This window comes from Mytilus californianus, unplaced genomic scaffold (assembly GCF_021869535.1).
Source record: "Mytilus californianus isolate M0D057914Y unplaced genomic scaffold, xbMytCali1.0.p SCAF_7, whole genome shotgun sequence".
NCBI classification, from domain to species: domain Eukaryota; kingdom Metazoa; phylum Mollusca; class Bivalvia; order Mytilida; family Mytilidae; genus Mytilus; species Mytilus californianus.
The window spans coordinates 27,702,648-27,724,218 of NW_026262723.1; the positions used below are offsets into that span (position 1 = coordinate 27,702,648).

Consider the following 21,571-nt stretch of genomic DNA (forward strand, 5'->3'; position numbering starts at 1 on the left):
GGGCCCAGCTGAATGGCGAACGCCCTTTAGTGATCAGTCTGTCCGTCGTACCGTCCGTCCGTCCGTAACAAATTGTGTCCGCTCTATATCTAGAGAACCGTTATGATTTCAAAGTTTTTGTGTATATTAACCAACACCAGAGGGTGTGTCATAATGTATGTACAACTTCCTAGGTCAAAGGTCAAGGTCAAAAACTTTTGGTTTTAGTTGACAACCCCATGTCCTATGGTAAAGATCGTGTCCGCTCTATATCTTGAGAACCGTTATGATTTCAAAGTTTATACTTGACATGTATATAAACCAACACCAGAGGGTGTGTCATAATTTATGTACAACTTCCTAGGTCAAGGTCATAAACTTGGTTTCAGTTGACAACCCCATGTCCAATGATAAAGATACAAATTTTTTACCACACATTATTCACAGCGGGGCCCACAGAGATGGCTCCCATCTCAATGATATCTAGTTTATATCTATCAATTTGGGTTATTATATATCAAGACATTATGAATAGAGAAAAACTCAAAAACTTTAGATATATTAAAAAAACCAATACCAATGTATGATACTGGTAACATACATGTACATGAAAAATAAATCGTGGTTAAACATTTTTGTTATTAATCAGGATAACATACCCATGAAAAGATTTAGTGTTCGCAAAACCCAATGTCCTCCAATCGTGAAATCAAGTATAAATTAGAATAACATAAGGTTTGACCTCTCCCGTAACACAAATCTCATGTAACCGTGCATTACAACCCCTTTGTAGTGGGCCCTGACAAGATTAAGCTGAGCGAAACAAAATAGGGTTCTGTGAATGACCTCTTCACCTCTTCACCTAGAAGAACTTAGACAGACGACTGAAACAATTGTTAATATAAACATTGTATAAAACACACGAATTTCACAAATTGATTGATACAATTCAACAGAATTGCAAAATTTACAAAAAGAGCATCCACTCCATTTGAACTTTGGTAGATAGTTGTCACATTGGCAATCATACCACATCTCCTTTTTATACGGTCTTACTTTAAAACTAAGAACTATACTAAGAAATAATCAATATACATATAAGACTGTTAAGAATAAGAAAGGTCCAATCTGTGAATTTTTAAGGAAAAGGAACACACGCATACTATAAACACAAGTATAAATTTATGATCAATTTGACAGTCAACTAGGAAGACATATTCGGAAAAGGAGGGGTGTCTGTTTAACTGTGTTACATAGAGGCACATTCGATGCATTTGTTGGATACATAACCAAGTGCCGTTCAAACATTGCCTAGCACATTTCTCTTTTATCAGTCGCTTTTTGACCCACTGTGACCACAGAACATTAGACATTAATTTACACTTAATATCGCTCTAGATGTGTGGATGAGAATAAAAAAAACTTGTAAGTTACTCTAAAATTCTACAGGGAGATGGAATTCTGTATGAAATATTTGCAAGGCACAGGGACAGTCTATAGGTTAGTATAGACTGTCCCTGCAAGGCATCATAATTCAGTCAACCGAGTTAGCAGTACGTCAGTACTTGGATTGAAACAATTAATCGATACAATGTATGCATAGCTGACATATTTCTTATCTATTCATACACAACACATGTTCATATCCGATACACGCTTCGTTGGTTTTATTTTCATCAACCGCTGAATGTAAGACCTGGAAAAATATCAGAGTATAAATACAAAATAAGAAATGTAGAAAACATGAGGACAAGTGGTATACATGTTACTAGGGATCAAAAGACTATTATAGGTGCTATAGAAGAAGGATCAGCATTTAGTTGAAGAGGACTAACGAAAGTGATAGTCAAGGATGAGGAAGGGAATCGTGTGAAGGAATATGAACTAGATAGTAACAACAAAAAGTTATTTACAATTCCTCGTAGAATAACCAGTACCAGTAATGGTAACATCTGCGTGGTAGATACGTTAGTAGATATAAGAAGATGTGGTATGAGTGCCAATGAGACAACTCTCCATCCAAGTAAAAATTTATAAAATAAACCATTATAGGTCACATTACGGTCTTCAACCGTAGATATATTTAACAGAGGTAGAGTGGTAGTGTTGGGACAAGCAGGAAACATTGTACAAATATATGCTGGTCATCCTGATATCAACAATCAGAACAGACCATTTAAACCTCTAGACTTGCTGACAACACCAGCAGATAATATTGTTGTGACTGACTGTAACAATCATACACTGCATATACTGTGATGGAGTATTCATAACATACATCAGAACTAATGATGTAGGGATTAGGGGCCATGGTCTATTGCGTTGTCTACACCTGGCCATTTCTATATAGGTTATGTTGCTTCAAAAGTAAGTCCTGACAAAGCTAAACTGTCTGGAGTGGCGTACTCTGGATTTTTAGGACTAAGAATTTACTTATTTTGAACTTCAGAATTTAACGCATACACTTTGAAATAGAACTATACGACTTGACCGTTGTTTTAGTAAGGCATTGCACAAAAATGACTATTGCATGCAAATTAGTACAAAGAATATGTTTAAGGATTTACTTTGTATTGAATTTTGGAATCTAGTGCATATGCTATGGAATGGAACTATATGACTTGACCATTGTAGTATGAAAGTAGTTGTTCACGTTATTGAATTTTTGTATTTGAAATAATGGTAACTTATGTCTGAAACTTAGTGCATGGAGCTATATTGATTGAAATGTTATAAAACTATTGTTGTAATGTGTACACTTATCATTCTTATAACTAAATAACGCTCAGTGTAAAATATCGACAAATATAATGCCCACCCATGTTAAAATGACCACAAAGCATGACATGAAGGAATTAATTCTGAACACGAGTGACTGAACCAATGACTCATAATAATACTTATATTTAATCCTGTTAGACTGTAGTGATTGAACATTTCTATACTTTGTGTATTCAAAACAATCAAAGAAAAAACAAAATGAAAAATGTCTTCATTTGTTTTAATATAAATGAAAAACATATGTTAGTTAGATAAGTAGTATAATTTCCACCCCACCTTCCTCCCCAAAAAGATCGGAATCGTGTAAGATATGTTTTTTTACTTAAGTTATGAATCTTTTGAACATAAAAATTCAAACTTAATTGATTACTGATATGAAGGACCTGTTTTTATAAGAAAAATAAATATTTTTTGAAGTGGCATCGGTGGCTGAGTGGTCTTGGTAGCTCATCTACAGCATATACTAGCCTGTCAACACGGAGGTTGTGAGTTCAAACCGAATCCGGGTCCGTTCGCGCCCATTCACGTTCGCCCCCTTTCACGTTCGCACCCCGGGTCCGTTCGCACCCTTTTTATTGATTTTGTCTTAAATAATTTTTCAATCGTATTTTGGTTAGTGTATTGCTATAAATATTTTTTTTGTTCATTGTTTTAAAATGAAGTGACTTTCTAAAAACGATTTTTGTGTTGAATAATTTTTTAATCGTGTTTTGGTTATTGTATTGATATAAATAAGTTTTTTTTCATTGTTTCAAAACATGCCAAATAAAGTGACGTTTTTTGTGTTGAATATCTTTTTAATCGTGTTTTGGTAAGTGTATTGCTATATATTTTTTTTTTCATTGTTTCAAAATAAAGTGACTTTCTAAAAAGGTTTTTTGTGTTGAATATTATTTTAATGTTAAGATACCAAACCGCTTTAAACTCAACAACAATAACATTTTGAATCTTAATTGTTTTTACTCATACCAAGTTAAATACATGCTAATATAACTACATGCAGAATTTACATCAAGTTTAGCTGTGTAAACACCATACATAATTAACAGTAATCGTACATAATTAACATATAATAATTAATCATCAAATAAATTTAAAACAATATTTCATTTAAAAAATTTAAAAATTGCCGAATTTTTCTTTATTTTGAGATAAACATCTTAAAAAACATCTTATAATTCATCGGGTTTTTGAATAAAAAAAAAAGGTGCGAACGGACCCAGGGGGCGAACGTGTGGGGTGCGAACGTGTAGGGTGCGAACGTGTATTGGGCGCGAACGGACCCGATACCGTTCAAACCTCGCTCATGGCAGGTGCTTTCGATCCCGATCTCATAATTGAGTAGGATTGTCAATTTTCCTACCGGAGGTTGGAGGTTCTCTCTGTGCGCTATGGATTCCTCCACCAATACAAATTGACCATAATGACATGAAACACTTATAATCAATCAATTATATTTTGAGAGAAAAAGGTATAGATTCAAGACAAATTGCTTATCAGTGTGAAGTTTTGAAAAATTGATAGTTTCAGTCTCGATGAAGTTTAAACTCTTAGAGCTTCGACAACAATTTTACATAGACGAAATGTACAGTTTTTTAAAGAAAGAGACCAAAGATACCAAAGGAACTTTCAAACTCATAAGTCGAAAATAAACTGACAGCGCCATTGCTAAAAACGAAAAAGACAAGCAAACAAACAACAGTGAATCTTTCAAACTTTCATTTAAACGCTTACAAAAGCATTTTCCGTCAAAAGTATTTATTTTTAGCATAAGTGTTCTAAAATTTCGACATATAAAAAAATGACTCATACTAGTATATGTCCAAGAGACAACAGCCAGCAAACAAGGATATGATCATCAACATCGAGTACACTAGGAACGTTATATAGTTCACGAGACAACAGCCAGCAAACACGGATATGACCATCAATATGAAGTACACTAGGAACGTTATATATAGTTCACGAGACAACAGCCAGCAAACAAGGATATGATCACCAACATCGAGTACACTAGGAACGTTATATAGTTCACGAGAAAACAGCCAGCAAACAAGGAAATGAACATCAATATCGAGTACACTAGGAACATTATATAGTTCACGAGACAACAGTCAAGAAACAAGGATATGCTCATCAACATCGAGTACACTAGGAACGTTATATAGTTCACATTGTATAGCTAGCTTTAAATGGCCCAAAATAAAAAAGACTAAGAATCAACAAGTTAGACCGAAAAAAATGCCGAAAAATTTAGGTGTTGCAGAATTTTAATCCGCCTCTGTCTCAGACTTAGTTGTGCATATAATAGACCCATACGGAGATCCAGAATAGGAGGCTAGGAATATGTCTGCCGAGTAGAGATTGAAAAATCGAGATAACGTTTTAATCTTATTTTTATATGCGTCCCCTTTTAGCTTCCGTCCTTAAATGATTTACACTTAATTGTTATAACAAAACTACTCTGTAGACTTTTCGTCAACATAGCCATGCTTACCATTAAATCTATAACAGATATGCTCGTATGTATACACAGACCTTTGCTTATTTCTTCATTTTGAGTTGTCAGCAAGTAACGGTTTTATTTAATTAAGAATTTTCAAAATAAAATTGTATACAGCTTCAGTCAGGAGCCTGTTGTTCAGTGGTTGTCGTTTGTTGGTGTGGTTCATAGGTGTTTCTCGTTTCTCGTTTTTAATATAGATTAGACCGTTGATTTTCCTGTTTGAATTGTCTTACACTAGTAATTTTTGGGCCTTTTATAGCTTACTGTTCGGTGTGAACCAAGGTTCCGTGTTGAAGGCCGTACTTTGACCTATAATTGTTAACTTTTTATACATTGTGACTTGGATGGAGAGTTGTCTCATTGGCGCTCATACCACATCTAGTTATTTATATCATATGGAAATACAAATCCAACATGTCCAATATATTTAGTTAGTGTATCTGAAGTGCTTTTTTCAATTTTCCTCCATAAGGAACGCTCTAAGACCAAAATTTGAAAAAAAGGAAAAAAAAAACATACTTCAGGGGCGACATGACTAAGAGAAACCTAGTAATGAGTCAAAACCATTCAATATCAAATTTGCCATATGGAGTTGGAACCAAGGTTTCTTTGGAATTTCTTTGTTTATAAATTTAATCAAAATACTGATCCTGTGTCCCGAGCTTCTGTGACAAGGATCTGACAACACTCCGTTCTATTTTTTGTTCTGGTACTTTTTTACATCAGCCAATGAAATTCCTACCTACAATTTTTTGGTGGTATGTATCTGCAAAACAAGAGAATTCCAAAAGGTACTTAAACAGAAATCCTTACGGATGATTGTCGGATCCTTGAAAACGAAGCGTCGAAGTCAAAGCTAACTATAAACCAAAAGATAGAGAATACTCTAAAAATTAATTGAGTGCAAATTGACAACAAAACTATTAAATCAAATGATTTTTATTTACGTTTTAGACTGCTGTATTTGTTATTTGCCATGTGTTCTTATATGACGAAATAACGGATGTCTGTAATTGATCTTGCTGCAATGTTCAGATGTAGTTGAATGTTCAGGAGTAGTTGTTGTTGTTTCAGAGGTAGTTGTTGTCGTGGTTTCTGTCGTTTGACCTGGACATCCCGAACCCTTCGGGATGATGTCATTCGAAGTACATACTGTACCAGGTGGAGAACACATTGATGGTATATTACAGTCAAGAGACTGACTGGGGGGTACTGAAAACATATTTTAGATATCAAAAATTTCTGTAATATTATTGTATAGAATCCAATGTCTTTTTCTTTATTGTGTTTTTTTTTTCTCTTGCATAAATCAATAGTATTAAAATAATAATAATAATGATTATTATACTAATAAGTGTAATAGAATCAATGGTGGTGGTTATGGTGATAATAAGAATTTAAAAAAAACCATAAAAGCTTTCAAAGAAAACACAATTAAAATAAATATTATTTTTAATTAATGAAATCATTGAAGGAAACAGGTATGAATACTTAAATGATTTTGCAAGACAGTACAGAATCATATATATATCATATCTGAAGTTAGAAAATCCGGTTGAGGGTAAATATGTTAGAGGTTTATTTGAACTGAATCTTCAATTGTGTTTTCTATTGAATATTTCTGTGCATGATAACAATTCTTTTTTTAATTTTAATCGTTATATTTTGTGATTGTTATCGACAGTGGCCTGGGCAGACACTTGTTGGAATAAACCACCTCCTTCGTGTTGAAAACAATAGAGCTTTCCTCCACACTGTCAGTTAAGTCAAGCTAGCGAATACACAGGTGGTGAGTTCATTTTGTAAAAATATTTATGTTGGTCTGAATTTAAATTAAAACATTTATGCACATACTTACCAGGCGATCCTGCTACTGTAAAGAAAACAGTTAAGATTATACAAAGGTACCAGGATTTATCATTCAGCCAAACAGACATGACGTATCGTCTGCATTAGACTTATTATTTGGCTCAAATAATTACTTCCTTACGACCTAACCAATGCAGTAGTGCATTGAAAATGAAATCTTTTTTGAATCTTTTTGATGTTTTTAGTCTTGTTTCTCTGAGAGCCATATACGCAACAATTAAGGAAACGCACCGCCTCCATTAATTGCTTTGATTAATTACAAAATTAAAGAACATTGCAATCCAGACATTTATAAAAAATGTGCCAAAACATGCTATGGTCATCTATGTCTGGGGTGGTTAATATTAGTGTGTCGAATAATTTTAACATTTTGATGACGACTAAATTTACAGAAATTAACACCAAATCAATGATTTGAATAATGTTGTATCAAATAAGAAATATTACTGCCATATCTTCAGATTATGCTGAACTGAAAGTACACACAAACAGATATGTTTAAATTCGAAGTCCTTTTGGATGTGCATGTTTAAGCTCTAAAGAAGTCTTCAAGATGTTATGTAGGAATCTACCCTATTAGATTGTTTCTTCACCAAAAAGTGAGAAGTTACAGATAAAAAAAAAACGAAGAGCGTCATGATTTATCAGGCAGTTTTATGGAAAACATAAATACGACGATAAAGCCATACACTCCCCAATAACACAATTCCTTTTTATACCGTTAATTTGAGATTCAGGGGCATTGGAAAGTTTTATTTAAAAAAAAAATAGACTTTTTTGTACATGTATTATGTGTTTTCTGTGTATGCTATATGGTATGTTAAAACACGAACAGTTACAGTTTCAAGACAGACAATGTTTTAATGCTGCCCTTACCTACAGCTACCGCTTCTGCATTTGGTTCTTTGCACATTTCACATATATTTGTAAACTCTCCTGTCTGGTTGACAAATGTTGTGGTGGAAGAATCTAAAAGATATGGTAGAAGAGTTTTGTTAAGTGCACTATGCATTTATATCATCTTCAAAGTTTTATATGCAAAAAAAAAAATAAATAAATAAAAAATAAAAAAAAACATTAAAAAAATCATTAAAAAGTCCAACATTATAACTGGTTTTGGGTAGAAATCCGGTAATATTTAAACTAATATGAATAGTAAAATTATAAAACTGCAGCTTATGCAATGTCAGAACCAGAGTGTTGACTTCTTAGGTGTTGATCACCACGGGTTCATAACATCCACTTGCAGAAGCAGCAACCCATTGATAAATGTAAAACCAGGAAAAGCGATTGGAAAGGCAAAGCGTTATACATTTATTATTTTTAGTATAGTTCTTTTTTGCCTATTCTGTATCATTAGGCACTACGCGCTCGATTGTGCATGATGCCCAGCTTGAACTGTAATTTAGCCGATTTTGTTCTATTCTTAATCTTAAATTTGTATAAGAAATCAAAACGGACAAATAGACTGATATTGCTACAAGGAACCTAGTCGGTATGGTATTATAAGATAGTCAGATCCAATGGCATTGAACGATTATAGCCCTATTCACCAACAAAAGAGAACCGGAATGAGTCATGCAAATCCAGTATTTGCTATACCAATTAAAAGTATAAATTATTCTATGATCAAATAATGGTTTGAACGTTTTCGTAGCATCGGATCTTTCACGATCCTTTTCACGATCTTCAAAAAGCGGTACGCGATCTTCAAAAAGCGGTACGCGATCTTTCACGATCCGAAAAATCAATTTTTTATAAATATTCATTTTTTGCAAAATTTCTGATTATGCTAACACAAAGTAACTTTAAGAACCATTTGAATCATTAAGATGAAATAACATTTTACAAAGAAAAGGTGTTTAGTCATTCGAGTTATGAAAAAAAATCTTGTTTGTTTACGTATATTTAATGTCATTGAAATGTCGAGGAGCAATCTGCCTTTTGTAGTTTTGTAAAAATTGTGTACTTTTAAACTTTGATTTTTCTCAGATACTGATCATAATGTTGAACCATTTTGACAGACAGTTTTGTTTTTTTGTAAATTTGTCCGTATAATTCATTAAATTAGAAAAGTTATTGACCTTGCATATATCTTCTCGATAAAATTTCCTTCACGATCCTATACCAGAGCTTTCCCGATCCAATCACAATACTTGACTAGTATTCTTTCACGATCATTTTTCTCGATATACCGAATGACACCCGTGGAATAGTGCTGCTGATTACTAGTATATCTAATTGATCCGGTGCAATACTTCATTACATGTACTCCTTTGATTTACTGTGATATTTTGGTAACCACTGTTTATCCCTTAAACACCATCACATGCATGTACCTAAACCAAATAATGACCTTGACAGTTGTATGTTCTTTTGACTTTTTATTTAATTATTTGGAGAATTTGATGTTGATGGCAGGTTTTTGACCTGTTACATATTTTAACCTTAAGACTCGGGTTGATTCATGTCTTTTGTTGAAGAATGAATGTTGACCTCTAAATGTCATTTCTATAGTTGGGCTGCCCTCTCATTGAAGTATACCCCTCATCATTTCATTATTGCATAGTAAAAATATAAAAGCTTGAACGATGTTTACAAGTAAACGATAAATAACCAAGATAAAGTAATGAGCTAAGTAGGTTCATTATCACTGAACTAGTATACATATTTGTTTAGGGGCCAGCTGAAGGACGCCTCCGGGTGCGGGAGTTTCTCGCTGCATTGAAGACCCATTGGTGGCCTTCGGCTGTTGTCTGCTCTATGGTCGGGTTGTTGTCTCTTTGACACATTCCCCATTTCCATTCTCAATTTTATTAATCACAGAAATAAACCTTTTCTAAGTGAATAAACTCATCATAGATGACAGGATTAAAATTTATACGTCAGACGCGCGTTTCGTCTTAAACAGATTATCAGTTACGCTCGAATCAAAAAAGGGGGAAAAGGCCAATTAAAGCACGAAGTTGAAGAGCATTGAAAACAAAACGTCCGAAAGGTTTTGCGAGAAACAGCTAAGCTAATCTGTGTTTCTGTAACTAACAGACATATTACTGGAATTGTTGTTTTAATATTTTTGTTGGTATCATGAACAAAATAAGAAATACTGTTATAAATGAGCAAAATGCTTACATAAGAAATGCCAAAAACATTCTGATATATTTTGACTTCAACATAAACAACAACAAATACATGATATATACGTACCAGAAAATGCAACCGTAAACGTCACAGGAGTTGTAAGATCATTGTAAAAGATCAGGAAACACAAAAATTTGTCAGTACCCTGTACCCTGAAAAAATTATTCATAGAATGGTGTTTCCCTCTTCAAAATCATTTATACACAAAAATCATTTGCTATCAAGATTTTAGATTTAAGCGTTTTTAATGAAACAGAACCTAAATCAAATGTAATTTAATACATCATGGCATACTTCAAAACATATCAAGAACTAACAGACTAAATGAAAACAATAAAAACACAGACCGTCAACTGACATTTAAAAGTATAACACGGCAGTTAATATAATAATCTTTATTGTCATATAAACAAATGAACATGTTTGTGACAAAAACATACATATATATATATATATATATATCAATGCAATAAAATTGAACATGAATTATTAATCATTAATGCAGTCAAGAAATATATATGTTTTTATCCAACGCAATCATAGGTTTGAACGTTGTTTTCAATTTAGACTTGTTTATATTTTTTCGTTTGGGCTTGTATTATATTTGCCTTCGGGTTTATATGATCCGTTCACCTTTTTTTGACTCCTCAAAATTCAAGAGTCTATCCTAAATTGAGGTTAATTGTATGCCTTTCCAAATACCGTTTCGATTCCTAACATCATTTAAGAGACATTAATTGTCGAAATCCGGATATGGTGTACAAAAACCTTTGCACCTTTTGTTTGCGGTATACCATCTTTTCCGCAAGTTTATTGTTTTCTGTTTAATATCAAATTTATAATTAAGATCCATTTGTTACATCGGTGATCCGTTTATTTGGCAATCGCCAATGGCAGTCAGCAGGGTTTAAGGACATTTGTTGTTCGACCTGTTAGTCAAATGCGTTTTGTTAAAATATACTTTTTCACTTTTTTGGTCTTTTGAAAAATGTTGTTTGTGCTGTATTTAGACCCCTCTAACAAGAAATTTGTTTTGCATGCACACGTATGAAAATTGCGGTTTTTATCCAACGCAATCATAGGTTTGAACGTTGTTTTCAATTTAGACTTGTTTATATCTTTTCGTTTGGGCTTGTATTATATTTGCCTTCGGGTTTATATGATCCGTTCATCCTATTTTAACTCCTCAAAATTCAAGAGTCTATCCTAAATTGAGGTTAATTGTATGGCTTTCCAAATACCGTTTCGATTCCTAACATCACTGAAGAGACATTAATTGTCGAAATCCGGATATGGTGTACAAAAACCTTTGCACCTTTTGTTTGCGGTATACCATCTTTTCCGCAAGTTTATTGTTTTCTGTTTAATATTAAATTTATAATTAAGATCCATTTGTTACATCGGTGATCCGTTTATTTGGCAATCGCCAATGGCAGTCAGCAGGGTTTAAGGACATTTGTTGTTCGACCTGTTAGTCAAATGCGTTTTGTTGAAATATACTTTTTCACTTTTTTGGTCTTTTGAAAAATGTTGTTTGTGCTGTATTTAGACCCCTCTAACAAGAAATTTGTTTTGCATGCACACGTATGAAAATTGCGGTTTTTATCCAACGCAATCATAGGTTTGAACGTTGTTTTCAATTTGGACTCGTTTATATTTTTTCGTTTGGGCTTGTATTATATTTGCCTTCGGGTTTATATGATCCGTTCATCCTATTTTGACTCCTCAAAATTCAAGAGTCTATCCTAAGTTGAGGTTTATTGTATGGCTTTCCAAATACCGTTTCGATTCCTAACATCACTGAAGAGACATTAATTGTCGAAATCCGGATATGGTGTACAAAAACCTTTGCACCTTTTGTTTGCGGTATACCATCTTTTCCGCAAGTTTATTGTTTTCTGTTTAATATTAAATTTATAATTAAGATCCATTTGTTACATCGGTGATCCGTTTATTTGGCAATCGCCAATGGCAGTCAGCAGGGTTTAAGGACATTTGTTGTTCGACCTGTTAGTCAAATGCGTTTTGTTGAAATATACTTTTTCACTTTTTTGGTCTTTTGAAAAATGTTGTTTGTGCTGTATTTAGACCCCTCTAACAAGAAATTTGTTTTGCATGCACACGTATGAAAATTGCGGTTTTTATCCAACACAATCATAGGTTTGAACGTTGTTTTCAATTTAGACTTGTTTATATTTTTTCGTTTGGGCTTGTATTATATTTGCCTTCGGGTTTATATGATCCGTTCATCCTATTTTGACTCCTCAAAATTCAAGAGTCTATCCTAAGTTGAGGTTTATTGTATGGCTTTCCAAATACCGTTTCGATTCCTAACATCACTGAAGAGACATTAATTGTCGAAATCCGGATATGGTGTACAAAAACCTTTGCACCTTTTGTTTGCGGTATACCATCTTTTCCGCAAGTTTATTGTTTTCTGTTTAATATTAAATTTATGATTAAGATCCATTTGTTACATCGGTGATCCGTTTATTTGGCAATCGCCAATGGCAGTCAGCAGGGTTTAAGGACATTTGTTGTTCGACCTGTTAGTCAAATGCGTTTTGTTAAAATAAACTTTTTCACTTTTTTGGTCTTTTGAAAAATGTTGTTTGTGTTGTATTTACACCCCTCTAACAAGAAATTTGTTTTGCATGCACACGTATGAAAATTGCGGTTTTTATCCAACGCAATCATAGGTTTGAACGTTGTTTTCAATTTAGACTTGTTTATATCTTTTCGTTTGGGCTTGTATTATATTTGCCTTCGGGTTTATATGATCCGTTCATCCTATTTTAACTCCTCAAACTTCAAGAGTCTATCCTAAATTGAGGTTAATTGTATGGCTTTCCAAATACCGTTTCGATTCCTAACATCACTGAAGAGACATTAATTGTCGAAATCCGGATATGGTGTACAAAAACCTTTGCACCTTTTGTTTGCGGTATACCATCTTTTCCGCAAGTTTATTGTTTTCTGTTTAATATTAAATTTATAATAAGATCCATTTGTTACATCGGTGATCCGTTTATTTGGCAATCGCCAATGGCAGTCAGCAGGGTTTAAGGACATTTGTTGTTCGACCTGTTAGTCAAATGCGTTTTGTTGAAATATACTTTTTCACTTTTTTGGTCTTTTGAAAAATGTTGTTTGTGCTGTATTTAGACCCCTCTAACAAGAAATTTGTTTTGCATGCACACGTATGAAAATTGCGGTTTTTATCCAACGCAATCATAGGTTTGAACGTTGAATGCCAAGAATATGTACCGTTGTTGTCAAGTGATTTTGGCAACCCAAAAGTCTCTTTTAGAAGGGGGTTTATGTTTTCAGGGTAAAGTCTTGCTAGATAAATCAAAGATTGAATTGAGATGAAATGTTCTACTGGCAATCTTCCCAATTCAGATCGTGCTAGAGTGAAACACAAATGACAAGGGTTAAAAAAAAACCATAATGGAATTCATATATATTACAGGTTTGCAAATATCCTGACAGAAAATTAAAAACCCATTCAGTTATTTTTCAGTTTTTGGATATGCAATCTGCTACATCTCAATTGGATGTGAAATGATTATTTAATTTGTATAAATTTTAGTTTCAGTAGTCAATGATTTATCTATATGCTAATTAGAAAAGTTTGGCCAAGAAGACGAAAGATTCGGACCCAATGACATATAAATTACTATACCCATTGGTATATTTGACTAACACAAAGTTATCTATACCAGCACCAAGTCTTGATATACTTCATATAGTAAGAGACATCTCACTTGATCTACCCCCACCAACCATTCCATCCCCATGTACAAATTCCACTTCCTCTTCCACTTAAGTTTATTCCAGATACTATGCTTGGTTCGTGTTGCTTTATCTAATTTTTTAGTGAAACGTTCTGTTGAAAAATGATTTTTCTTTGCTAGGATTGGGTTGCCCAACCAGTTTTGTCAATATAACGGAACTATAAACAATTGGCATACAACTGGGAGGATTAGCTAGCTATAAAATCAGGTTTGACCAACCATTTTTATTCTTCGCAAAATGTCTGTACCAAATCAGGGATATGGCAGTTGTTTTTCATTTGTTCTGTTGGTTGATAGCGTTTGCATGATATTGTCAGTTTTTATGGACTTCTCCGTTTTAAAAGTGCCTTGGAGTTCAGTATTTTGTAATACTTTTTTGATATCGATCTGTAATGTTATACCGTACTCATACAAATATTAAGTTTCCTATAAGATTTAAAAGGGTTGATTATGCACTTACACTGGTACAACACCAAGAACTAACACTGTTTTCCCAAACCATGAAAAGTGATATGAATGAAAGAATGCACATCCAAAGAAAAGAACCTCGCATAAAGAAATAATATTAACGGTATTGAAGTTACTGCTTGATTTGTGTTTAACGCCACTTTCATCATGCACTATTGTGCTATTTCGAGCGGTCAGTTTTTATTGGCGGAGGAAGCAGGAATGCCCGTGGAGAACCACCAATTTTCGGTAGGAAAACTGACAATCCTAGTAATTAATATCGGAATCGAGCACACCTGCCACGTGCGGGATTCGAAATCTTAACCTCAGTGTTGAAAGGCTAGTGAGACAGTAGTTTGACTACTTAGACCGCTCGGCAACCAATGCCCCCCCCCCCTCCCTACGATGTTACTGCATCAGATTCGTGGTTCGACAACTGATGTAGCTTCAGTGATACCCGTGGCCAAAATATATGAAAATCCAGAACCCAATATAAATGTTGATGAAATGATAAAACAAAGAAAAGACCAAATATACAACGAGGAGGAGACGACAAAGAATCAGAGCTTTGCATCAGGGAGATGAAATGATAAAACCAAGATAAGATCAAAGGTAGAACAACGAGAAGAAGACAAGGAATCAGAGTTAAGGAAGAGGGAGATGCATTCCTTAAATGATAAAGATTTCATAGTTTTAAAACAAAAGTTCTATAATCAATATCCGTTGTTTAATGTCATTACCGAAGCACTTGCTGAATGACTTGTGATACCCTCGGGAATCCACCGTCTAAGGTATCGACCCCAGTAAAGAATTTTTTTTTTTCTGTTTTCCCAGTGCCTCATTTAATGCTACAATGAGTTTTCAAATGATATGCAGATTAAACGTTAATTGATCACATACCGAACAATAAGGAAGCGTTCTGTTATTTGATGACAATTCCATGTTTGTGTCGGTCCAGCTGGATTTAGTACAGTGATTGTTTGGCAATCAGAGTTAAATATCCAAGTCCAAGCAAAAAAATCAAAAGTAATAGCAAATGTTTGACCTGTCCATGGGCTTGGAAAAGTACATGGAAATTCCGTCATGCCTACAATGTAATGAAGATTATGTAGGTAAAGTGGGACTAAGCACATTGTTTAAATAAAAAATAAGGCGTATTTCAATTTTTAACCAGAAGAAGCATTAGAGTATAGACATATAATGTTTTATCGTACCTAGGGTAAATTAGTGACGTTATGATTGGTTTAAAGTCGTCACGTGATGAACCCTATTGATCCTTAAGGGTCATTAGATTTCATAATGGGTTCACGACGTCACGTCTACTATTAATGGTGATGTCATCTTTTAATGTTATTGTATCTCATTGTTTATTTTTACACAAAACTTAGCAGGAAAAGTCCCGTGTGCGATAAATTCGTTATACGGCTCACTACTGCCCATAGACTGAATCTCCTGTCTAAATAAATTGTGTATATTACATATTTCATAGAACAAGTATGGATTTTACTATCCCTCTTTGTATCCGTAGGTAGTCAGTAGCAAACCATATAATGTTGTATTTGGCAATAGACAGGAAGAAGCACAATTTGCATAGTCATATAATTTTAAGCCGATTTTTTGAGGAAAAGTAAAAATTAGTCAGAGGGAACATCAGATTAGCTTTGTTAAATCTTGAATATACAAACCAAGAAAATAAAGCCGAGGAAATTGCATGGAGTTACAAAAAAAGCAAGACCGGATGCGTCGCTATATCAAACATCTCTTAGACTAGCAATGCATGCATCACAGTATAGTCTTCAGTACAATAATACACAATTAGATCAGACTATCACACTTGTACTTTTAGACCGCAAAAATCATGTATCCCGTTTGTTCAAACAAAGATACATCGTGACGGTCCACCAATTTGTGATAATGACAATAAAATGTTTGAAAATATGTATTGGTCGTGATGCATCCGTTTTTGCGTAATGATCAGAGCCAGGTAAATGAAGTCCGTTCTGTAATATAAACAAGCATGTATGTAACGGATGAGTTGCTATATGGCAGAGGGTATATGATTGTTACAATTTAGAATAGGACACAGACAGTGTGGAATTTAACATTTGTTCAAGAAAAAGATCTTCTCAATTCAGTAATATTCTTAATACTGCGGTATATGAGATGTAGGCACTCGCAGAAATTGAGGTTTTTGAGTGACAGGTTATCATCAATATATCGGAATGATAATTTAAAGAAATTTAATTAAAAGATTAAAAACATTTACAGTTTTTAGCACTAAATCTGCTTCAGGAAAGATGTATTTGATCTTCCAATCGAGCATCAAGACTAGCAGACTAGGTGAGAGTCGAGAAAAAAATATGTTTATATATAGTAGAATTATAATAATTTTCGTCATCCTTTTTATGCAAATAACCATGGAAAAGAAGAACGGATTTGTGATTGATTCATTTATACGTGGTTGCTAAATGCCGAATGGCATATATTTAATGCATATTCAGGAATGGAATACATCAATAATTTATGCAATTGGTAAGCGCTACATACGGACAAAGAGTTGCTGCAATAATCATTTAGCGTGCAGAGTTCGTAGCACTCTTACTTCAGTAGGCATCATACGTCCTCACTCCAACCGGACGAGACTATATATTTATATATGATGTATAATCAAACAGACGCCTCGCTTTAGCAAGTGTTTCACTGTCGGTATGGAGAAATCCAAGGGATGACCATGTTTTTTTTACCATATCAACCCTTGATGAAGACTGAATTTTGATTTTCTTAAAATCTCATCTCTCTTGAACTATGTATTACCAGGTATATGACTTGGATTCCAAATTTGTTTTGAATTTGAAGTTCCTTTCTAAGGAAATCTAGATAATATTTTTGTCTGTAAACATCATATCGTGTGAGACTTTTGATTGCTGACACGTCAGAGAGTGTTGTTGTTATTTTTCATTTGTCAAATACCTAAATGCCTTCAAAGAAATTGTACTAGAGTTGAAATTTATTTAATATTCTAAAATATGACACAACATCATATTGCGACTTTTAAGCCCTCACTGCTCTTCAACTTCGTACTTTATTCTGCCTTTTTAACTTTTTTTACTCGAGCGTCACTGATGAGTCTTTTGTAGACGAACGCGCGTCATGCGACTTGTTTATAATCCTGATATCTATGATGAGTTTGTTGATATATGTATTAATGCATCAAATATTTGACTTTTACTTTTAATCAAAATAAGAATAACCGTAACAGAAATAAGGAATCATTGGGACAAAAAACACTAATAAAAAATTTCGAACGAGCTTTCAAAAGAGGTGCATGTGTGAGGTTTGCCCACATTTTGATAGAAACACTAGAATTTGTATGTATTTATCATGTTTATACCATATTTTTGCTTTTGTAATTCAAAGTGGCTATTATATTTAATAAGAACATGATTCAAACATTTATATCAAGATCATGATAATCTCATTATACATCCAACTTTCAGTGAATGCATAGCAGGGACAATATATTTTCGTTTCTCTACTTTATTATAACTGATTTTAAGTGGAGAGTTAACATTATCCCCAACAATCTGTATTAAAAAGTCTGAAAATTCCTGGGTGCCACACGTGGAGCAGGATCTGCTACCTATTCCAGAGCACATGATATCATTACCAGGTTTTGTCGGGGTTCGTGTTTCCCAGTCTTAAGTTTTCTTTGTTGTGTTTTTTATACTGTTGTTATTCTGTTGGTCGTTTTTTTGTTTTGTTTCCCATGGCGTTATCAGTTTTTTTTCGACTTAGTCATTTAGTATCTTTCTCCTATCTTTTTCTGTACTATCATTGATTTCAAATATAATAAAGGTAGAGAAAATAGTTCAATTAATTCAAATTAAAAAAAAAAATGTTGAGACATCTCTGACAAAGAAAACAACATTTACTTGTTTACAACGCTGAAAAGAATATTTAAAAGCGCAAATATTACAAATATTAAAAACTTAATATAATGTGTTACGTTTGGTTGAATGTCTTCAAAGTAAGCATAGCAAACAAAACAAATGATTCGTAGCTGTATTGATGTCATACACATGCATTTATATAAAAGTTCGTAGCCGGATATTTGACATGTCAAGTCAATATCTTAATTTCGAAAGAAGTTGTGTGGATCCGTTGATTGACTCAGCATCAACAATAACGTTATTGTTAGATTATGTGTGCATATATGGATACATGTGATAATATGATATGTGAAAAGTAAAATAACAAAAATACCGAACTCCAAGGAAAATTCAAATCGGAAAGTCCTTTATCAAATGGCAAAATCAAAAGCTCAAACACATCAAACGAATGGAAAAACAACTGTCATAATCCTGACTTTGTACAGGCATTTCCTTATGTAGAAAATGGTGGATTAAACCTGGTTTTATATCTAGCTTAACCTCTCACTTGTATGACAGTCGCATAAAATTCCATTATATTGAAAACAATGTTTGAACAAAACAAACAGACATAATAGGTAAAAATGTTAGAGTGATTGTCGAACCATTGTTTAACCGGTTATATTTCTTTGGGAACATAGGCATGATAAAGTTAAGAATTTCCTTTCAAAAGGCAAAGTTCACCTCGAGTGCATGTGGATATGGCTATATTTGTTGGGCCTTTTTGAACTATTGACAAATATGTATTGAAGTATTGATACATATGTTGTTTTCAGAGCTGGATCTGCTACCTATTCCAGAGCACATGAGATCACTACCGGGTTTTGTCGGGGTTTGTGTTGCTGTAGTTCAGTGGTTGTCGTTGGTTCATTTCTGTCATATGTATTTTTCGTAAATTGATTCTGTTATGAATTAGGCTGTTAGTTTTCCTAATTGAATTGTTTCATAATTTTCATGTCGGGCCTTTTATAGCCGACTATGCGGTGTGGGTTTTTCGCACTGTTGAGGGCCGTATGGTTGCTTATAATTGCTTACATCCACTTCATCTTAACTTTGGTGGATAGTTGTCTCATTGTTAATCATACCACATCTCCTTATTTTTATATTAATATTGAAATAAATAATTCCCCCAGCATATTTTTCAATGAATTTTGAAATACATGTTGAAATGTTGTCTTATTATGTTAATTTTCTATATAAAAAAAATCATATGCATATAATAAAAATCAATCTTATTTGACCGATACATTTGATTTGAAATATATTGAATTTCAAGGGCAAATATTCTTTCAGTTTCAAATGTGCTCAATTTCTGTTTTTTAAAGTTACTTTTATTACTTTTACAAACACGTCTAGATATTAACTACAAAATAAGGAAAATGAATACCAACGAAATAATATTATGAGTAACGCAGTGCTCTAGGCTAGTGACCTAATACGATACATACGAGGTCAGTAAATTCCATATTGGCCGAGAGCGGGCGAAACACGAGTCCCAAATGGAAAAAGTAACATAAACAAAAATACCAAGGAAAGTTCAAAACGGAAAGTCCTTTATCAAATGGCAAAATCAAAAGCTCAAACACATCAAACGAATGACAAACAACTGTTATATTCCTTGGTACAGGCATTTCCTTATGTCGACAATGGTGGGTTAAACCTAGTTTAATAGCTAGCTAAACCTCTCACTTGAATGACAGTCGCACATAATTCCATTATATTGACAACAATGTGTGAGCAAAACAAACAGACATAACATGTAAAAGTAGGGGTACAGCAGTCAACATTGTGTTATAATCTTAATCACTATAAAATAACTATAAAAGCAAAGAAAAACAAAATGGCATAATGTAATTAAGAATGGCATGAATTTACTGACCCAGTGTATATCGTATTAGGTCACTAGCACACTGTGTTAGAAATTGGTCTTACCGACTAGCTGATATGGGAAATTAATACATAACATTTCAGTTGTTGTTATACTGATTAATATGGGTCAGTTTCTCTAAGAAATGTTTTTGTCTAAAAGATTTTAAAAATATGTATATTTACAATGGATATGATTTGAGAACAACACCCTGTTTTTTTTATAAAGAACTCTACTACTAACTACTACTAACCATGTATTTTAAATTAACCACTTACTTAATTTTAAATATACGTGGTTCCCACGTCTTCGATTTAACAAATGATATTCCTAGAAGTTCAGAAAATGTTAGTTACACAGTGTGGTAGTGACCTAATATGATATATACTGGGTCAGTAAATTCCATATGGGGCGGGAGCGAACATGTATTAGGTCACTAGCACACTGTGTAGCGAATTTATCTTACCGACCATCTAACATTTGTGAATTTAGACGTAGTTGTAAACCTTGATATCACAATTTTAAGACAACATTAAACAGAACATTCAATTATTTACAATGAGAAAGTCAACATCTCTTAGACATGTTTTTTTGTAAAAAAGCATGAACACATTATAATTACGTATGTTTAATGTATGTTAATTTGAGAAAATCGCCGATTTGTTTTTTAAAGGAACGTAATTCTTCTGCAAACCACATAACTAAAATAAACCGCGACCACTGACCGTGTTTATAAAATAAAGATTCCGACCGACCTAATATTAAATATACGAGGTTCCCGCGTGGTCGTTTTGAACCAATTATATTCAAAGAAGTGTATAAGCGGTAAGATATATTTAAGCATTTTGTAACACATTGCGATTAATTGGAAAACATGCAATAATTAAATAGAAGAAATATAAGAAATGTTATTGAACAACACATGGTTGAATAAATTTCTTACTATTGAATCATTAAAAAATAACAACTTTGACTTAAACTCATGCCAGTATCATACTTATTGGTATTTGAAACCACATATTTTATAACAAAATCGAAAATCTTATGTTTCTCTTTTCTTCGCTCAAAAAAAAAAATCCTTATTTAATAAAAGAAGAAAGGTTCTTAAAACCTGTGACTGACTGCTTATTTAAATTTATCCACAAAAGAAAAGGGTTACACAACTAGTAAAATTTAATCATATATAACAACTACGCTCATCAAAACATAGCATATCTTCAAATAAGATAATTAAAAAGTGAAACTATAATATGTA

General features: G+C 33.3%; 1 long non-coding RNA gene across 1 annotated transcript; it reads right to left on the reverse strand.

Moving 5' to 3' along the window:
• Positions 1–6,194: 6,194 nt before the first annotated feature.
• LOC127709687 (uncharacterized) lies at positions 6,195–8,099 on the reverse strand. The gene is made up of 3 exons (XR_007985711.1): positions 8,012–8,099; positions 7,125–7,139; positions 6,195–6,478 (listed from the first exon to the last, which is right to left on the reverse strand). It is a non-coding gene; the product is annotated as an uncharacterized LOC127709687 (long non-coding RNA).
• Positions 8,100–21,571: the final 13,472 nt, after the last annotated feature.